At 43.5% G+C, this 20908-nt stretch overlaps 1 long non-coding RNA gene across 1 annotated transcript in view; it reads left to right on the top strand.

The window, feature by feature from the left end:
- LOC110477764 (uncharacterized) overlaps positions 1-20240 on the top strand; it is a 33801-nt gene extending 13561 nt beyond the window's left edge. Inside the window, exons 3-6 of the long non-coding RNA XR_004148921.2 lie at positions 8979-9078; positions 9973-10118; positions 18325-18480; positions 18723-20240. This is a non-coding gene — a long non-coding RNA (uncharacterized LOC110477764). The remainder of the gene's footprint in view (positions 1-8978; positions 9079-9972; positions 10119-18324; positions 18481-18722) is intronic.
- Positions 20241-20908: the final 668 nt, after the last annotated feature.

The following is a 20908-nucleotide window of genomic DNA, read 5'->3' as shown; positions in this document are numbered from 1 at the left end:
CCAGGGAATAATGCAGACACAGAAAAGCAGGTACGTGAAACCCCAGTGCCTCCCTCCCTTTGAAAGACTGACCCTGCATATTGGAAGGACTTTGTGACTTCAGTGTTGTGGACAGGCCTCAGCTCTGTGGTATGTGTACAAAATAACAATTTGAAAACACAGATCCCCTATACCAAGAAACTTGCAAGGTGGTGGGATATGATGTATGTTTTTCACTAAGAGGAAGACACTGGGAGGCCTAAGGAAGGGATTCCTTAGGTTGAAATCTGACTGTCTTACAGGTAATGAATGAACAGCTTTGTCCATGAAGCAGAAACCAGGATGGTCTTAAACAAACAAGAAGCCTGGAAAATCATGTGGAAATACTTGTGCCATGTACATTAATGCTAGATGTACTAATAAGGATTAATGCCACTGGATATCAAAATTATTCGATTATTATAATAATGAGTTTTCCAGAGAGGATAAGGATATTTGGTGAACTTGTGCAGAGCCTATTCTGCCACTTTATTGTCAAATTGTTCAGAAGTTTATACTTCAATGCAACAGAAATCAAAGGCAGGGAAGCGACCTAGTAACTTGTTGAGGATGACAAAATGATGCATCATTTGAAGCTCTCATGGTTGATATTGAGCTCATTAATTGATTTGTTGACAGAGTAACAAGCGCTGCAAAAGCTGCCCACTTTTTTTCCTCCTCTTTCTTTTTGAGGGATACCTGCATCCTTTCTAGAGATCCATTTTGGGCTTCAGAAGCTACCTGGGTACCTACATCCCATTTGTAGACTTGTGAATTAAAGACACAACTTTCTACCTCTGATGCCTACCTTGGGGAAGGCAACACAATATCACCATTATTCTCAGTTTTATATTAATTTTTAAAGTTAAGTAAAATGTTTAGTAATAACAATAATTATTTCCAATGTAAGCCTGAAAAAGTGAAAATAAATTCAGAGCATTTTCAACACTGAATTTTCATTATGGGTTCCTGTAACGTTTCCCTCTTAGTGGGTCTTGTTCTTGCTGTGTTCTTTGCACAGTGAGACTTGGACAACTACTAAGTGGCAAAGTGCCACAGGTACTGAACAAGCCTTGTTTATCCTGCTTTGTGCAGAGGTTAAGTTTGAATAGGGAGTTAAAAAGCCAAGACTGACACTAGAAAGGTCAAATGCACACAGCTAGGGTTAATGTGTTACCAGTGTTATGCCAGAAAATGGGATTGCATACCATGGTATTGGGTTTGCGTGGCCAAGTTTTGGTAGCAGGGGATGGAAACAGGGACTTCTGTGAGAAGTTGCCAGAAGTTTCTCACAAGTCCAACAAAGTCAGTGCCAGCTGGCTTCAGGCCACTGGCCAAGTCTGAGCCCAGCAGTGATTGCACTAAGGTTTCTGGGGTAACATATTTAAGAAAGAAAAAAAATGTATTACTCATAGGTAATTGCAGGCAGAGAAGAGAGGGTGAGAGTGTACAAGAGGAACATCTTTGCAAATGCCCATGTCATTGCAGGAGTCCTGGTGCACCAGGTGGCAGAGCGGACATTTCCTTGCAGCCTGTGGTGAAAATCATGGTGAGGCAGCTGTGCCCTGCAGCCTGTGGAGGTCAGTGAGGGAGCAGAAATCCACCTGCAGCCTCTGGAAGAGACCACGTCAGAGCAGGTGGATGCCCAAAGAAGGCTGTGACACCATGGGAAGCCTGTGCTGGAGCAAGGTCCTGTGGAGAGGAGAGCCAATGCTAAAAAGGTTTGCTGGAGGACTTGTGATCCTATGGGGGACCCAGACTGGAACAGACTGTGCCTGAAGGGCTGACCCATTGGAAAGGGACCCATGCTGGAGCAGTTCATGAACAGCTGCAGCCCAAGGATTCACTCTGGTGAAGTCTCTGTGGAGGATTATCTCCCTGTGAGAGACTGCCCACTGGATCAGAGGAAGGAAGCAGTGGCAGAAACCATGTGGGATGAACAGATAGTAACCCTCATTCCCCATATCACTGCACTGCTGAGGGGAGCAGGTAGAGAATTGGGAATAAAGTTAAGTCCAGGAGGGAATGGTGGAGTGAAGGTATTTTTGGGATTTTATTTTTTTTTGCTTCCCATTATTCTGCTCTGATTTTGATTGGTAATAAATTAATTAATTTCTTCAAGCCAGGTCTTTTTTGCCTGCGACATTAATGCGTGAGTGACCTCTCCTTGCCCACATATAAATTCACAAGCCTTTTGTTATAATTTCTGTCCCCTGTCTACTTATGGAGGGGAGTGATCAAGCAGCTTAGGTGGGCAGTTGGCCTCCAGCTGGGGTTAAACAACCACAACCAAATTTAGATACATTAACATATTTTTATGGAAAATGCACCCCATTGGTGCTTCTGTTTTATTTTAAACAGTCTTGAGTGATGAAGGGTAGCTGGCAATTGACATTAAAGTAAGATTGTTCTGTGCTTTATTGTCACCTGAATTCTTAAATATCCCAGAGGTTCTGCAGATTTGCTCAGGCGACTGTGTCATGCTTACATACAACTCTGAGGGTCTTTTGGCCAGGTCCATAACGAAGGGACTGCAGACTAGGCTTGTTAATTGATCTGCATTCTGAACTTGCAGTATATAATGCTTAAGTCATTTAATTTTAAAACTGTGATTAGACTTTGTAGTTGTCTCACCAATAGGCAAATGTCAGTCTGGGAAGTGGCCTGGCAACCAGGGAGGGCTTCTGTGAGGTTGTTGTTCCCAGCAGAAGAACTGTGACCTCAGGGGGTTCTGGACAGGCACTTGGGCTTGACAGATGCTTGCTACTGCCCTTTCAGAGAGATTCTGCATTTGCTTAACCTCCTTGCTAGTGCTTTCTGATCTGTACAGCTGTATTGCAGAATGAAATACCTGATTCAGTTCTAGATTAACTCAGTTTCTCCTTCACAATGCAGCTTTACAAAGGATCTCTGCTGAAGAAAAAATTAAGTGCCCTGATGGGTGATAATGACATCTGGGAACGCTGTATCATCTTGCTAAAGCATGTTAGGTGTTTTGTCACCAGCTAAAGATCAAGATGCTGCATTCAGCTCATTTGTTTCAGAAGTGAAATAGAAATACATGAGCTCTGCCAAGGCCTTTTTGTGGTGCCAGGATAGCTCCACAGTCAGCCACCCCACAGACAAGAGTGGGGCTGGTATGATTTACATCAGCTGTGAATCTCGTTCCTTGCACTCACTTTTTTGTGCTCTGCACTCCAGTAAGAACAGCAATTTGAGCTTTTCTTAGGGTCAAACTTGCTAGTTTTTCTCAATGTTGGATGAAGGAAGCAGCAGTACTACCTACAAGATAGAACTGGAAAGTTCAATAATTTTGCCACCAGAACCCTATTAACTGGAAAGGTGTAAAGTGATCTGTAAAGCAAGCTTTTGTCATGTCTGTCTTCTCAGCTATGAGTTTGTCAGGCATGGACATTAGACAGTATTCATCCAGGAATAGGTTACATTTGTATCGCCCTGGTTTGTGCCCTGGGATGAGATGACAGTAGGGTACAGCTGGACCAGCTGTGACAATGGCAATCTTTCTAGTTTGTTAGATTACTGAAAAGAAAAGGAAGGGCATATGCAGTGATTATCTTAAAAGCAGTTGAAGAGGGGATGATGGATACTGGGAGGACTAGGGTGCCCAGTCAGGTCTCCAGGACTTGTGCAGAGCCTTTGGAGGCAAACAAAGGAATTTCTGTCTGCCAGAAAGAGGTTTTCCATGGTCAGGAACTGGATAGAGTTCTGGTTTCACTTTTCTGTATGGATTCATATTTTCTGCCAGATAGTCAAGTACATCCAATGTCTTTGGGAGCAATTTTGGCAGCCTGTTTGCATAGCCTGGCTCAGTTGCTGAATTGCCAGCAGCTGTCTGGGTGCCTGGGGACTCAGGGAGAAGGGGTTCTGCAGCCATCAGAGCAGGTCGGGACCATGTGAGCAGGGCAACCACATGCAGTTCTGAAGAGACAGAGGCAATAAAAGCCACAGCTCTGGTCGTAATTGTAGAGTAAGGCTGGGAGGCACAATGAGGTATGCAGGCAGTGGATGATGAATGTCTTTGTCCAATTGCCTTGTGCCTCCAAAGCACTTCTTCTCTTCCTTAACTGCCAATGCTTTCACATGCCCTCAGACCCCAATCCTTGCATCTACCCTTGATGGCCTTTTGTTCTTATTCTCTTTTTGGGCTCATCACTCTTTGTGTTCTGTCTCTTGATCTTGCCATGTAAAAGTGTCCATAGGTAATAAAGTCAATGAAATTTCTACTCAGATGTAACATATCAGACCAACCAGGGGAGCCTGAGCAAGGCAGAGGCAGCTGTAATTAGCACCTCTTATGGAAGTGTGGAAAGGTGGTCTCACTGCACAGCAGCACAAGGGCAGACCCTGGCTGGACATGATGGTCCCTGTGCTCAGCTTGGCTTGCAGGGGCCACAGTTTAGTTGGTGGCACACCTCTGTCTGTGAGGATTGGCAGGGTGACAGCATTAGCTTAGTGTCAGCTGCTGTGTAAGCCAGACTGTGCTGCAGGATGATCCCAGGTATCCCTGGGCACGGGCTGAGCTTAGCAGCTTCAGCCTTGCACCTTTCAGAAGCAAACTAATCTTGTCCTATATGCTCCAGGCAGACTATTTCCAGTGCATTCAGATCCATGTGACTTTTTAGGCTGAAGACATTGGTCTATTTTCTGTCATTATTTTCTAGTAAGTTTTTCCACAGTTACAGCATTATGCTAAGGCAATAAAAGGAAATACTGATTTCATTCTGATACAGAAGCTTTGAAAATTTATTAACCATTAACGTTCATGTACAATCAAAACATAAATGTTTTTCCTATTAGTCAGATGTTCAGAGTTGTTAATTTTACTTTCCAGAAACAGTTGCCAGTAGCATAAATGGACTATTAACTAAATACTTTAATGCTGTTTGTTTGAGTCTAATTAGAGATCTGTAAGGTACATTTTAGCAAGTTGTAAATGTTAATACAGGCACACACATTTTCAGCCTTCATTGAAAACATTCATGACAATGTCCCAGTTAACAATCTCTTCAGACCCAGATTTCATAAAAAGGCAGAAGAGAGCTCTGAAGCACTTCCAGGTGTTCTGCTTAGTCAGGTCTGGAAACGGTAGTTTGAATGAATATTGGTCTCCAGAACGCCAGTGACACAGGGCACAGATAAAATTGCTCAGAGGCCTAGGTGCAGGAGCTGCTGAAACATGCCATGTGCCTGAGTTCAGGGTCAAACTTCAAAAACAGATTGTCGGAATAAGTAATCTTGTAACTGGAGACCCCAGTTCTCAATTTCCCAGAGCTTCTCTCAGTGCAGAGGTCAGCACACGCATTGCATCACCCTTCTGCTCTCAGAACCCTTGCACTCACAGTCAGTGCCTCGCTGGAGCCTGTGGAATGTCATCTTACATGCTTTCAGATGTTTACCAACAGGGAATTTCCTGTCGTGGTGTGGACTGATTGCCTTTCTTTTCTGTTAGCTGTAGACTTACAATTAGATGTTCATATTTTAAATATGGTGCAATGACATCAATAGTAATAATTATTGCATGCATCAAAGCTTTGGAGATTAGCTATGGATCATGCACCTAAATGGCATTTGGTTATAATAGCTCTGTACATGAAACATCAAAGTCTGAGGAAATGTTGCTCTGTTATAAAAAATACATCAGAATGATCATTCCACTCTAAGAAAAGTGCAGAACTGTAAACGTGCATGGAACAAATGCAACACATTTCATACTCATTTGAGTGTTTCAAGTGTGGGAAAAATTGATTCCACAGCTCCAATTACCAATCCACATCAAGTGAAGACTGTATTGAAATTATGAGATTTCGCACAATATTAGACTTAAGTTGACTCCTCCTTTTGAAAATGTATTTGTAATTAGGGCCTAGAAGAGCCAGAAGCAATATTTGGGGTTTTAATTTTTTATATGCTCCCTGGCAGAGAAGTGGCTGAGATTGCATAAAGTTCTTAAACCCATGATGTTTCAAGTATCCTTTTGCTGAATCAAAATGGCTCTCTTGTAGATTAAAGGAACTGCACTATATTTTTCTTTGTTAGGAGAAAAGTATTCCAAGCAGAGTGAAGCATGGGCTCTCTCTGCTGAGCCTAGGGGACAGTTGCTGAAATAAAAAAATGCAGAACAGTCACTAGAAAAACAGAACCTCTGAACTTGGTAACTGAAATTCCCAATTACAGAAATGCTGCTGTTTCTCGTGCCTCATCATAGCTTGATCACTCCCCAGCACCAGTGGGATGAACAGTGTGATGATGTGGTGCCACATGTGCTTCCACCGCCAAATCAAAGGCCCAACGAAGCCCGTGCCTCAGCCATGAGTCTGGAGGAAATTATAGACCTTCATTAAAGTTTCAGAGAAACCTAAGTGGTATGAGGACAGCATTCAAAAATGTTTTTGGGGCAAAACAAATATTGTTTTAACTCTGTTAATAATTTATGTGTTGCCAGAAGAGATCCTCCTAGCATTAAGCGAATTGAAAATTAAAGCCACAGAGACACTACTTTAAGAAAACTTGTTGATAAATAATTAATATGGCATAGACCTACTGGAATCTGAAGAGTGTAGGTTTTATCTTGTCTTGTCAAACCTATGCTTTCTAATACCACAATTTCTTACAGAATGAGAGCACGGTCATTTTTGGTTTATATTGACAAAAGCTTGAGTTGTTTTTAGGCTCAGCTGGAATAATTCACTGGCTTCTGTCAGTATCATGTGTGAAGCCCTTGTGATCCTAAGCAGAATACACCCAAAGATTGTGGCTTTCTTAAATCCAGATGGATGAAAGATTGCTGGTTACTTAAAAAACAGAACAGACTATGCCTTTTTCAGGGAAGCTGTTGCTTTTCAGGGTCAGACTGGATCAGAATAAACAATGCTGGTGGAAGAAGAAACTCTGGCAGCAATCCCTGTTTAGCTATGTAATTTATAAATAGCTGGGAGAGGTGCTTTGGGATATGTAATCCCCAGGAACAGCTTCTCCTTCAGTTTGTGTATCTCTAGAGAGATGCATTTTCAATGGTGAGGCAAATCTTGGAGACCACTCTGAAAAATCCATGGCTGGCACTTCCCCATAGTATTCTACCTGATGGGGATCTTAAGGGTGAGAGATAGTGCAGCTCAGCATTCCACAGAATACAGGCTCATCATTACAACCAAAGAAAGGATGGACACAGAATGTGCTAAGGGAAGTAAATATGGACTGTCTTCATTTGTCTCCAAAGCAGTTCTAGCACAGAGCAGAACTTGCCAAGCATCATTCTGTGACATCACTGAAGAGTTCAGCTGGTGCACAGTTCTTGGCAGGAAGAGGCACTGTAATTTCAAAGCAGTATACTGAGCACCATGTTAACAGAACTGCTGCCATCTCTGAAGGTCTGTGTCTTGGTGAAGTGCCTGTGGGCTCTTTAAACTCCCAATTTATTTCACTCTACTATCTTTTAGGATTGGTAAAATAAAGCAGATAGTAAGTCAGGCATAATTTCTAGCAGGCTTTCAAATTTAAGAAGCTGCACAAGAGCATCCATAGAACTATAGTTATCCTTTTATTCCTTTAAATAAAGCAAAAGTGAATGTTGCTTCTTCATTAGAAGATCTTTAGTACAAAATTTGTTGATATTGATGGAACTTCTAAATACCTTTTTTTTTTTTTTTTTTTTTTACTACAGCAAAGTTAATAATAAAGGAGATGAGAGAATATCCATGAATGCTGTTGTAAAAATAATTCTTGCCTTAGTTCAAATGAAAACTCTGATGTAAATTGAGAACGTAAGGGTTACTGACTTTAAGGTATAAAGGGGAGTTTTTTCCATCTGAATAACGTAAATGCAGTAGTGAGGTGCTGGCATATACAGACTATGCAGACTGCAGCTTAGTGTGTTCTGGCTCATGTGGGTGCCCCTTTTGCTGTCCCTAGTGCACCAATGGCATCCATGGTACCTGTCCCACAGCCAGCTGGAGCTCGCCTTCCTGCTTGCTGCTGTGGTTGCCAGCAGCACTCAGGCCTTTGTTGAAACTGCAGCACAAAGCTCGTGAACTTGCAGTCCTGGGAACGTTGGGCCTGACATGCCAGAGGAAGAGCTGTGGAAAATTGTCTCGTGCTCACGGAGATTCCCCCAAAGGAGAATCCGTTGGTCTCAGTAGAGTTCTTTCTTCTGACTGTGGCTGGTGGCAGTGCCCAGGGTGGGCATGAGTGCTGTGCAGGAGCTCCTGGGCAGCCCCAAGAGCCCCTCATTGAGTGCCATGAAGGCCAGAGCTGGTATCCTGCAGGGAGTAGCTCCAAGCAAGGCTACATCTTCCCTCACTTGGTCTTCCTGTCCCACTGTTGTCACTGCAGCTGCTTATCCTTCTTCAGAATGTCCTTGCTTGTGGCTTGCTGTCTGTCTGCTGCCACAGAAACCCTGCTCTACCCTGCCTTTCTCCCACTGTCCCTACCCTGCTCACTGCCTGCCCCAAGTGCCACTGTTGCCTCTGCTGTGTCTTGCTCTCCTGATGAAGGGATAACATCTCCCAGTCCGGCTGCTGACTGGTGGGATAAGCATGCCTGCCAGACAGCCCTATTGTTAGTTAAAGATGCTGACTCTGGGAGCTCCATGCCCATTAGGCAAAGCAGAGAATCTGCCTGATTTAACAAGCCAAGGAAACAAGCCAGACAGTTATCTTGATCTAAAGCATATTCTAGAAGTGATTAGCTGCCTAAACTTACTCTGTAATTATCTGTGCTGAGTGGTTTCTGCACATCATTGCCCATTTTTCTGAGTGTTTTTATCTAAATTGATAATGGAAAATGAATAAAGTCTTAGTTCCACTATGATTTTGACACTTGTGCCAGAAAATATCTGAAGTTGAGTATTTTTGTTTTCACAATAGTTAGATTAATATTTAATTTGTTGGCATCCAGCAAGCTGATTAGCTTTCCTCTAATATGACTCCACTTTGTAATTACAGGAACCAGCTTCTCCTGGGGAGGGGGATGCCTGGGTAAGAGGCTCAGAGACCATCCTGACATCACTGCAATCGTGATTTCACCAGGATACTGTACTGCAAGGTTATTGTCATATGAAATCTTTACTCCTGGAAAGAGGTACAGGTGTAAGGGACATGCTAGTATCTTCTGAGGACAAGGAAGATCTGCCCTTGATTGCGTTTAAGCTGAAGTGGGAACAAGGTGCAGCTGTGTCAAGTCTTGGGGAATAAGTGACCCTTGCCTGCTGCTGCAGGCCAAGCCTGCTTTGATGATGTAGCCTACCTGATGCTGCAGGTGTAGGGGATGTCCCACAGCACTGCATGGGGATGGTCAGAGGTAACTGAGACACAGGGCCTCCCCTTACTGGGGATCCTCTGTTGAGCTTGGGGAGTGCTGCTGTTGGCTACTGGCAGTGACAAGCCATGGAAGGATCCTCAGCACCACCCTGGAAGTAATCTGAGAGAAAGCTCCTTAAGGCATGGGAGGCTGGCTGACTTAGGGCCTCTCTTTGGCCATAGCCATTAGCAGATGCTTCTGAAAAACCTGTGGCAGACAAGGTGAGGAGTTCTTCAGAGCATGATCAGAGTCCTTGTGGAGCAGTGTCTGTGTTCGACCGCTGCTCTGAACTAGCAGGAGTGTCTCTGAAGCCTGTTGAAATCCTGAGTACATCTGGGCTCCACAGCATTCCTGGTAAAGAGTACATGTGATCCTGGGATCACATTGGCTTTCTTCTGTCATCCTGATAGCAAATAAGTTCCCTGGCACCTTGTGATGCTTATGCTATGAAAATGGGCTAATGAATATTTGGTGTGTGATGGTGATCCCTCCAGCTGGGGACAGTCCTGCCTTCCTGACTGTAGTTGTTGGCAAGTTGTCCACTTCCGTTTAGCTGGATCCTCCAGGGGTGGGCAGGAGAGTTCAGCCTGCTCTTGAGAACACAGAGGCAACAGGCAAATTTGCATCCTTTCTTTCTAGGATCATCCGATGCTTTCTTCATAAATGGGACTATCACCTGCAATTCAGTGTGTGAAAAATGTGATTGACCTTCCCTATTTCCTCAGAGAGCAACTATGGCTCAGAATGAAATGCTGCCTTTGGAATTAACCCATCTGTAATGGCAAGTAAGTCTGGATTCTCCTGACCAGCTATGCAAGTAACATCTCAGTGCCATATTCATCTTGCACTGTCAGTTTTACCCAGCTCCTAAGCACTGAGGAATAGCAGCACTGTCAGGGTCTTGCTATTCATTCATTTTCACCCACTTAAAGTATATATTGTTGTCATAATCTGGCACTTTGTACTGACAACAAACTCCCCATATGGACAGGGATTAGGGCCATTTTTCAAATGCTGCAGACTGTTAATTTGTACTGTATGAAGGAAAAAGGTTTTGTTAGAAGTCCATTGTGAACATTACTTCAGCACAGCATAGCTGGCATTTATCTCCGTTAGCCGGGGGACAAATGGGTGTTGCTGACAGGCATGCTGAGCATAACCTCTGAGGTAGTGCTAAAAACGGGACCACACTCCCAGAACTAAACATGATATCAGCATTTATTATAATAAGGCCTAAAGCAAGGGGGCCCATGGGTCAAGCAGGAGAGTTCCTGTTGAGGATGTTGCAGTGAAGAAGTAAAGAAGACCCAGTGGCACTGGGTCTTCTTTATTTCTTGACCAGCGATGTCCCCCATGTTCCAGGTAGAACAGCACAGATTGACTGGGTCGGATGCCCCCTTTTTATCCTTTTTTTTTTTTGTTCCTTTGGATTAGTTTCTCTTGGGATCTTTCATTTGCATGAAGGTTTGAGGCCCATTACAGTTCTGTCCAGGCTGAGTTTTGCTGGGGGCGTGGTGCATTTTACTTAGGTGTAATATGGTATGTTCAGTACCGTATTTCTTATAACTACCCTTTTAACCCCTTTTAAAATGTAATAACCAAACTAACAGTACATACTTACCAATTATCAACTATTTTACAAGAGTTTCTAACCTATTTTTGCCACAGCCAGCAGCTCTCACAAGGTGACTGTCCTCTTTACTTCTGCACTATAGCAGCAAGTGGAATGGCTACTACTGCTGAGCCATCCTGAGCTGTGATGGGTCTTTGGTCTTCCTTCACAAAAGGCAGAAAAATAAAAAATGAAAATTAGTCTCTCAGGGGAAAACAAAGCAAACCAGCAACCTCTGATACATCTCATGGCCTGCTAAAACACAGGTCTGGACTAGAACATTTTCTGCAACCATTTAGTAACTCATGCTTGTCCCAGATTCATCTTATGAACTGGGAAAAGCAATTTGTCTACTATGTGTCCTGAAGTACTGATATTTGTCAAATCCACTGCTTTGAAAGCCCTAGATTTGAACTACTGGATATGCAGAGAGAGAAGCAAATAAAAGCTGTCTGTGATATGTGTGTTTCATCTGGGTAATATCCTGGTAAGGCCGGATTTATTACTTTTATGTCTTAAGGCCAGGCAAATCTCATGGGGTCAGCCATAAAGTAGAATGAGGCAGGAGAAGAGTTTGAAAAAGGAGATCCAGAACTCCTCTTTGCTGATAGAAGTGTCTTGGTCACTTTCAGAGTTTCTACTTTGGGCCATGCTATCAGCTCCACCATCTGTGTAGCACTTTAGTGTGGGAACCCAGGGCAAGGGGAATATCCCCTTGTCTGCCCTGGGGTGCTCTGACTCCCAGGAAAACACTGACTTTGACCCTCATTCATGAAGAAAACTTCCAAAGCCTCATGGTAAACTAGAAACTGCAAAAATGTGAAATAGATTGTAGAGAGTAGTGTAGTACATGCCGTAGTTGAGAAATTTAGATTTTAGGATTTTTAGCATATTGTAGATAGGTACAATATAGAGGATATAGGGTGTTATCTCAAGTTCCTTCTCTATTCTTCTTCCTCTTTCTTCCTGGGTTTAGGTAGTATCTTGTAATTGGGTAGAAAAATCTGCATTGCAGGTCTTCAGGGGTCAGTTATTGGGTTAGAAAGGAAAATAATTTAGGTGTCACTTCTTCATTGGGTAGTTAGTTTTTGATTAGACTTAAAAAGACCTTGCAGCACGAGGTTGTTGGCCATTTTTGTGTTGCTTTCATGCATGCAAGGTCTGGGCACAGACAGTGTGCTGAAGTTTTGATAACAATAAACAGAAACTGAAGACCGAAAAAGTCCAACGCGTCTCTCGTTCCTGACACAGAACTGCACCAGGAGGGTCTCCCCTACCAGGGGAGCCCCCAGGGAGCTGCCCAACTCTTTAGCTGCCCCTCTGTTGTGGTGCCAGGCCGCTGCCCACTGCCGTGCACTGCAGGGGACCCTGCTGCCTTGACTCTGTGGTGCCAGCATGCCTGTGGTGCCCATGGCTGCTGAGGGTGACCACAGCACTCACCCTTGTGCTTTGTTCTCCTTTGCAGAATATAAGGTTCCTTATCTGAAAATTGATTATGGTAAAAAGCACAGGCTGATACGAAGTTATCAATGACAGGAACTGTGCAAGTGTCACCAATGAACTGGGGTTAACAGTAAAAGAATACAAACACAGGGTACACAGAAGGTATTTTAAACCACAATACCTAGGGCTATTTCTAAAAAAAAAAAAAAAAAAAAAAAAAATTCACACTGAAATTGAAAAATTATGCATTTCATTGTGTTAATTCTGCCCAACTGGCAGTGCCTAAAGAAATGTGACATTATCTGCTAGCTTCAGGGAGTCTGGTGGGGTAAGCAGAGCAGTACAGCTCTGGTATCCTTGTAGTGTGGCAGGGTCTTTGGGACAGTGGTTTGGGAGGGGGCCCTGTGCGTCTGTGTCTGTCTGCCTGCTGACCTTGGTGCCCTGAGCTGGCCTCAGTGCTGCTGCACGGGGCAGGCACAGGAGCCACCTGTGCACCGTGCAGGTCAGCAGCTGCTGCCTGGCTGCCATTCTGTCGTGTTAGTCCTTCATGTTTGAAGTAGAGGAAGAAACTGGAGCACATGAGGATCAAAAGCTTTATGGCATTCAGTGCCTTTTGTGGGGAGCTTGGAGTGAAATCACAGCAATCTTCCCAAAGATTGGTTCATTTTTAATGATCTAGGACTATAATTTGTCTGTTTAATTCAATCTGAGTGACCTAATTGCTTCCATTTGGACTTATTACCAGCAGAACAGTCAGTCAGTTGGAAGCAGACCTAGGGCAGGGCATTTTGTCATTATTTTAAATTTTCTCTATCTGACAAATCTGAAGGTCTTGAAGAGACTGAAGCCATTGTAAAGGATAGAGCATAAGAGAATAGGTCACACAGTGTGTTAAAGAATGAAAATTAATTCATTCTTTCCTCTGTTGAATAAGCAGCTGTACTTTGGTCCCTGTGATCCATGAAATAAGCTGTCAGAGAAATAGGAAATGTGCCACATTTGAACTTCACTCATTGATTTTGTTCTGATCCAAGGTGTAATGTTAAAATGCAGTATGGTTGGTGAAGAATCTGCAGCAGTGACAGCAGCTGGGCCCAGCTTACTTATCAGTTGTCTGGGATATTTGTAATTAATTTATTCAGTGCTTTACAATGCTGGGACTCATTTACTTGGGTTACATGGTCAGAGTCAGCTAACAGGAGAAATTTCACAAAACCAACATTTGTTAGTTTTAAGTAAAACCAAAGGCTGCAGAAGAAGCTCACAGTTCTATAATTGTATCCCCTTTAATTGGGACTAATAATTTGCAGGCAATTTAGAAAATTTTACAGTAGTCAGTGTAAGAATGGGTAGCAGAGAATTCAAGGATTCGGGATTATTATCCAGAGCATGTCAGGCCAATTAATGCCTGCAACTTAGACAGACCTAGCTGTGAAATTAAATGGAGGACATTCCCATTATTCCCTAAAATAGACACCTGGTTTTATTTCTTGTAACAGAACACACCTTCCTTTACACACCTATTCCTAAGTAAATCAATTAACCTTGATATGCTGTTCTCAAGTAGTATCCAGAGGACTGCCTGCAACTATGATTTGCTATGTTAAGTCTGTTTTATCCATGCTGAAGTCTTTTGCTTCTTTGGTGAGTTTTTAAAAGTTTTATTAACTAAAACATCATTTTTACTGCCATTTCTTTATTTGCCTTAAAATTGTGATTCATAAAGATGGATTTTTATAATTAAGGTAGAAATGAGAAATAACCCCCTATATATAATTTAGAAATCTTGGAATTACAGACACTATCTAACTTCTGTTTTAAATCACAGGAACAAACTGTTCCCCATTAGCAGCCCTAATTAAATCCATTTTTCTGTGAGTCTTTGGCAAATTCCATTTTAGTAAAGCTGTGTTAAACTCTCTTTTATTTCCTCTTGCTTTGCAGAATTCTCTGTTTGAGATGAATAATGGTTTGAATATGGTATGTGATGGTTCTGTAGGCTCCAAAGATATAACTTGAATAAATACATTGTTCTGGAGAGACGGCATAACAGCACTGCTGAAGATTTAGAAGCATTCCAACTACCAAACAGACAGGAGCAGGACCATCCTGGCCTGCAGCGTTTATATGCTCTGTAAGAATGGGCAAATATTTGTGCAGCAAAGAGGCTGTGAAAAGGTGAAGGAGGCTTGCAGAAGGGGAGGAAAGGGAACATGCTAAAGCAAGCAGCATGCTGTTCATCCCAACTCAGCACACTGGGGTCTTGCTCTCCTGAAGTCTGGGGTTCCACCAGCTGTGTGCTTCTGGTGTTGTTCTATACCTTGCAGAGGAGTGAATAGAACTTCCAGAGGTTATCCAGCTCTGCTTTTCCTTAGTACATTCTCAACCATCACATGGAGAAGTGTTTTCTGCAAGGCTTTGCATGTGGCCTGTAGCATATGTGTGGGTTGTTGTATTGAACATATCTAGACCTATTTCTGCACACGGATCAGAATCTGGCCTGGGTCACTGCTCCTGTGCACAGACAGTTTTGTTAGGGTGATGCTCCCTTGGTGACTTAACTGAGCAAGCACTGCACATACCAAAGAACACACTTGAAACAGCTACTCATTTTGCAGTCCCTATGCTTGAAGATTAACATCCTTTCCAAAACCTGCCTTAGTCCCAGAGCAACAGGCTCTGTCCTGTCCTCCAGCATCTCCATCACTCATTTACTGCAAAGATTGGCTTCAGCCTTCGATTTCCTCTGTGGAACATATTGGAAAGAGACAGGCTGAGTTGTGAACATTAATAACAATGAATAATAACAGCACAAGTTCCACAAGCTTTAACAAGCAAATGAATCAACAATCAGGAAGGTTTCATTAATAAATACCTGCAGGAATTAGATGACAAGGGAGCTAGTGCCAAAGGTGTGTGTATCAGTTAAAGTCACTTATCCAGTGTGATCTAGATTCTTAGCCCCTCTGTTTACCTGATGGGTTCCATGCTCTCGTCCTTGACCTGCTGAAGAGGGGAGGCTTCTACCTGCTGGGCATGGAGGACAGGGAGGATCAGGGCACACTTACTGATCTGCCTTCAGTTCACGTCTGCCTTTTAGGCTGCTTGGTCCTGTGGTACAATCACAACAATGCTAGAAGAATGCTTTAAACCCAATCATTTTTTATGGGAACACACATAGTATTAAAGGTCTGACTGACTGTGCACACCTCTACTGTCTGTGGCTATTACCCAATAAAGTTGTCAGAGAAAGAAGTGTCACAAGTCCTTCAACAATATCTCCTCAAGTTTAAACAGAGGGAAAATTGCCTCCCAATTAATTTCTCATAAAAATAACAAAAAGAGGATCAATACAAACTGACTGAATCAGGGTTCCTTTCTACAGACAAGGAAAGAATAGGCTTTGTGGCCACAGGTGCTGGCTCTGGCAGGGCAGCCAGTGGCTGTGTACATCACTTCTGCGCAGACCTGGTGAGAGCCCTCAGCTGCTTCTGACTGCTGTGCTGACAGCATGCATTGCCTTTCCCCAGAATTTGTCTTTGTTCTGAAGAACAACAAGAGCCCAGGGTTTTTACAAGGGCAGGCAGGACAGGGATTGCCAGACATCCCTGTTCTCTGCTTCCTGCACAATGAGAAGTGTTGGCACAATGAGAAGTAACAAATCTGGAACACCGAGCAGAGTTTGCTGTGCTACACTGGTGTTCTCCTGTCTGTAAAGGCTGTCAGCACCCTTCTACACCCAGCAATTCTAGGCTTCCTCATTTTCACAGCAGCTCTTGGCCCCAAAAGGAGGTAGAAAGTGCTTTAGTTTCTCTGTAGTGATTAGAAACACAGTGCTTCCTTCATGACACACTTCATTCACGTGCTTTTGAGGCTCCTGCACACTGAGCCTTTTGTATTTCTCTTCTCACAGATAGAATTCCACAATGCTCCTTTTAATGGATGTTATTTGGGTTGAAAGGTAAGCAGCTTAAATGCTTTGCTGTCTAGCATCCCCCCCTCTCCTGTTAGAACCATCTCTCACTCTCGATTGCACAATTTGTTACATGAACATGTTTAGATCAAGAGTTTTTCTCTCCTTCAAATATTTATAGTGATGACTTGTGATGTAATCAATAGGGTTTGCAGAATCTCACCTGCTCCATCATATCTCTATTCTTCAGAATGATGTTTGCTGCAGTGTTTTAGCTAGGACTGACAAGATAAAGTTGAATTAAAACAAATTGCACATTATCTGCTTCCATCCTGTTGCTGGGATTACAAAAGAGAACTAATGAAATTCTATCAAAGAGGAGCTCTTCTCCTTCCTCCCAAGCAGAGGAGTGGTGGCTGCTGAGGCAGACTGAGAGCAGTTCTGACAGAAGCTGTGCTGACTCAAGGCTCCTCTTCCCTCACCCTCAGCAGATGACCACAGGGCTCTGTGCCAGGCTTCCAAATCCAGATCCATCTTGCCTCTGTGCTAGATCCAAAGCACATCTTTACCAACTCCTCTTCAGTCTTGGCTCAGCCAGCTCCTGGGAGATCCCCAGTGTTCAGCCATCATCACAGGTCACAAAGCAACATAACCTGAGTTATCCTACTCCTGCTGCACACCTCAAGACGGACACCCACAGCTTCCTCATTTCTTTCTATGCTTCTGCAAGGAGGAACAGTTTCAGGGAACTACATTTGTAAGAGAGTTTTTTCCCTCTCTGTCATAACCAGTTTTCATGGGTCCAAAGAATGCTGGTGTCCCATGCAGTCCCCACAGGAGATGCTAACAGAATCCCTTTTTTGTCAGTCTGAATGCTGGCTGTCTGCTCCATCTGGCCTGCATCATAAAGTCCAAGTGTTTGGCGCTGCAGGCCTGCTGGGACCCTGTCTCTTGCCAGCACACACTGGAAGGACTTTTTAAACTACTCTGGGAAAGCAGGCAGCATGTGAGCAAAGTGCTGTTCAATATGGAGGTGTGTACACTGAACCAAGAGAAAACAGGAACTCTTCATGTAGTGAAAGATAAAACACAGTCTTTTCAGGAAGCCACATGCTCATGAGGTTGATAAGGAGTGAGAGCATCCTGCCACAGAGCTGCCCAAACGGGGTTCAGCACAAAATATTTGGGTAGTGTATAATAACATCCATATAGTTCCTTTGTACCATGAAAGTATCTGACACTGCATTAAAGAATAATATGCTATCACTGCTTTGGATGGATCTGCCAGAAATTGCCATTTTTTGCTCTTTGCTGAAAGGTGACTTCACATTTTTTGTTGTATGAGGTTGGTGTATTTAAGTTCACGTGACAGGAAGCCTCTTGACTTCAGCAAGAAGGCATTGCAAGGAATTCTGTCTTAGGTGCCAAAGACCTTCCCACTCTTGTTGCTGCTGCTATGAAAGAGGGAAAAATGGATTTCTCAAAAATAAAGCAGATTGGACCTGAAAGTGGAGAGGATAGTTTGTTTGATGTCAAGGGAGCAAAAAAAGCATCAGCACTGGGAATATTACAGACAAAATACGACCTGACTACTGTATACTTTAAAGGGAGCTCTTTGCTGGGACTCTGTCTCTGTACAGTTCTCTACCTCAGTCTGAGTGCTGAACTGGGGACTCCTTACCTCTGGGTGAGCTGTGACTCCTCTATCCCAAGGGATGGTGACTGCTCTGAGCTACCTGACATGCCCCTGGAAAGATGTTTATCTTCAAAGACATTTTGCTAGCCGTTAGCAAAGAGTAATTTTCAAACACTCTAGGAAATAAAATTCTACAGATTTTGAAGATACTAAAAGTCCCAGATCATTATTACCTGGTATTAGGAATTATGTTTCCCAATTCTGTGTAGAATAGTCAGGCATATATTGGAGGTGGAAGGAACATCAATCCTCTGTAGCCTTACTGCCCTGGTTCAGAATATCCTGGGCATAGTGGATCCAGGAAAGGCTCTTCCTCCTTCTTTCTAGGGATCATCTCCAAGCCCATCATTTCTGAAATGCTTTTTTACTGGTGAAGGGGCAGTCTTCCGGGGCAAGTCCCTGAGCAGTGTCTTCTGGGCAAAAGACTATGGTGAGGTCTGCCAGCACCCAGCCTGGGACAGAAGTCCACAGCAGCGGAGCCAGGTACGTGCCATTCTCCTTGCATCCTTCAGAAGCACACAGAACCTCAGGAAGAGCAGGGGCAGCCAGCCCCCTCACTGATGCACCTGCAGTACTATTTCATTCTAGTAAGAATGCTGAGAATAAATGTAAGACTTGAAAGTACCAGCTGGAGCCACAGTAGTAATGAATACTGCATCATAAATGCAGCAGCAAAGCTGATGTGGTTCCTGTTAGACAACACAGTTGTATATCCCCTTTCACAGAGCTCTGAGGAGGCACTGCAGGTTCCCTCCCCGATCCAGTCAAAAGAACCTGATCTGCTCTGAAAGCCAGGATTTTCTTCCAGAATATCAAGGGTCTGGTTCTTTTGGGCCCAACTGCAAATCCAGGAGCCTTTGTCTGTATTCTACAGAGCTCTGTCACTGCAAACAGACTCCTTTGGTTTCCAAGTAAGTCAAGCCCAGGACTTGTCCTGTGTTCTCTCCCTTTATATTTGTATTACTGTTCCATTACATACAGCAGGGTGCTTCAGAGAGGAGATGAAAAGAAGCTTGGAAGTTTGCCTCTATAAATGTGTGAATTTATTTTTAAACCTCTTGAATTATTTACTTTGTCTGCCTTTTTCAATGACAGGTGAATATGTTTGTGACTTGTTCTCTTTCCCAAGGTAGCACTTGGTTGAAGTGAATTAATTACGTGTAGAGTAAATGCAGCTGATGTTAATTTTCAAGTCAAGTTTTAGCTTTGCTGAAATTTCAGAAAGAAAGTAGTGTTTTATAAATTAAATGCTGCTTTGTGTGCTTTCTTTTTAAAGAAGGCTTGGCATCTGGAAAGAAAGCAGGGAGAGAAAACAAACATACTAAATGATGGAAACTCGTCTTTAAGGATATACTCCATCAGCTATCAGTACACAACTGTGAGAGATCCATGTGGCAGCTCATCAACAGTATATTGAGGCTCCAGCAGCACCCCAACACCTTTGGCAGGAATTGGTTTCAGTGGCAAATTGCTGGTCTCTGGCAGGAGCTGCTGCTTTGACCTGACAGGGTGATTAGATTGGTTGCTCCTCTCTGTGACAGTACATGCCATGTGCTCTACCAGGAGAACCTCATTCTTCTTCAGAGTGGTGTAGATTCTGATCCCATGAGAGCTGAACTGACAGGATCCTGGGCTGCCAGGCATTGCCAGTGGGATAGATGAACCCTAGTTTCCCTTTGCTGTTCCATCTGAGGCTCTAGTGAGCTTTTCAGATCCTCTCTCCAGAAGGTTGGGCTGATCTTAGAATAACTCCTGTGGTGTGAGTTGTCTTGGGAGCACAGCACTTAGCTGGATTGGTGCAGTGTGTTGAGACAGTGGCTCTGGATCTGGCTGGACTCTCCTGAGGCAGGAGATGCCCTGCAGGTCCCCAGCAGACAGGCCAGTTGTTAGAACAATGATTGTGGCAGATGCTTGCCACCCTCAGGCAGCTAACATAGAAAGGGTCATCATTAATTTAACTCTGTATCCATCAAGCCTAGTTTCTGTCCCTGGAATGACAACTCATATGTGATGCTTTGCAAGAAAGCAGCTCCAGCTAGCCTCCACTGCTGCTGACAGGCAGTGGTGCTCTGTGCATCTTAGCGGAGAGCTTATCTGTTATTAAACATGCTCTTTTGATTTTTTCGGGCTGCAGTATTTACTGTCCAAGTTCTTAGGTCCCAGATTCCCAGCTATTGTGCTTAAATTTGATGGAGATGACCCTGGGAGCAGAGGGAGAAGCTCCGTTGGGCTGAAACACTGAGCTGAGCTGGGTGCATTGCAGTGGAATCCATGTATCATCAGTATCATTGCATCCTCTTTGAACAAGCAGACTCTAGTGTGCCTTGAGCGAATTGATTTCTCTGGGCTTGGTTCTGAGAAGCAATGACCACTGGCTTCCATGTTATATTTTAGCTCATGTATATATGAAACAAAGAGTGATCTCCTGTTTCCTGTAGCTTAAGCCCCATATCTGATGGTGGAATATAAAATTAGTTAATGATTTGGAAGTAGAAAAGGTTAACGCTAAATAGTAATAAAATGTAAAAATGCAGAAGAGAAATGTTACTCTAATTTCTATGGATTCTACATAGTTTTGTCTCCTTCCCTGAAAGACCTGAAAGACTTAGTATATCTCAATGAGAAAATTGCATTTAAATCCTGTGGGCTGATCTGCCATGACTGAACTGAAATTAGGGGAAATGTACAAAGTAGTTTTACAGAAGCTCTTTGGATGGATGGCTGGAGGAGGAGGCATTTGGTGTCTGGGCTCTGCTGTCTCTTGAACAGGCCAGAGATGGGACAGCAGCAGGCAGGACACAAGTGCATGCTCTTGCAGTCACAGTGCTGCACTGATGGTGCTGGGGAACCCGAGTGCCCAGTGGCCTCTGCCTGCTGTCTGTGTCCCAGGATGCTTGCTGAGAGTGACTGG

Source organism: Lonchura striata, chromosome 16 (assembly GCF_046129695.1).
Source record: "Lonchura striata isolate bLonStr1 chromosome 16, bLonStr1.mat, whole genome shotgun sequence".
In the NCBI taxonomy this organism is placed as follows: Eukaryota; Metazoa; Chordata; class Aves; order Passeriformes; family Estrildidae; genus Lonchura; species Lonchura striata.
The sequence above is the reverse complement of the archived record's forward strand: the minus strand, read 5'-3'. Positions and strand labels throughout refer to the sequence as shown.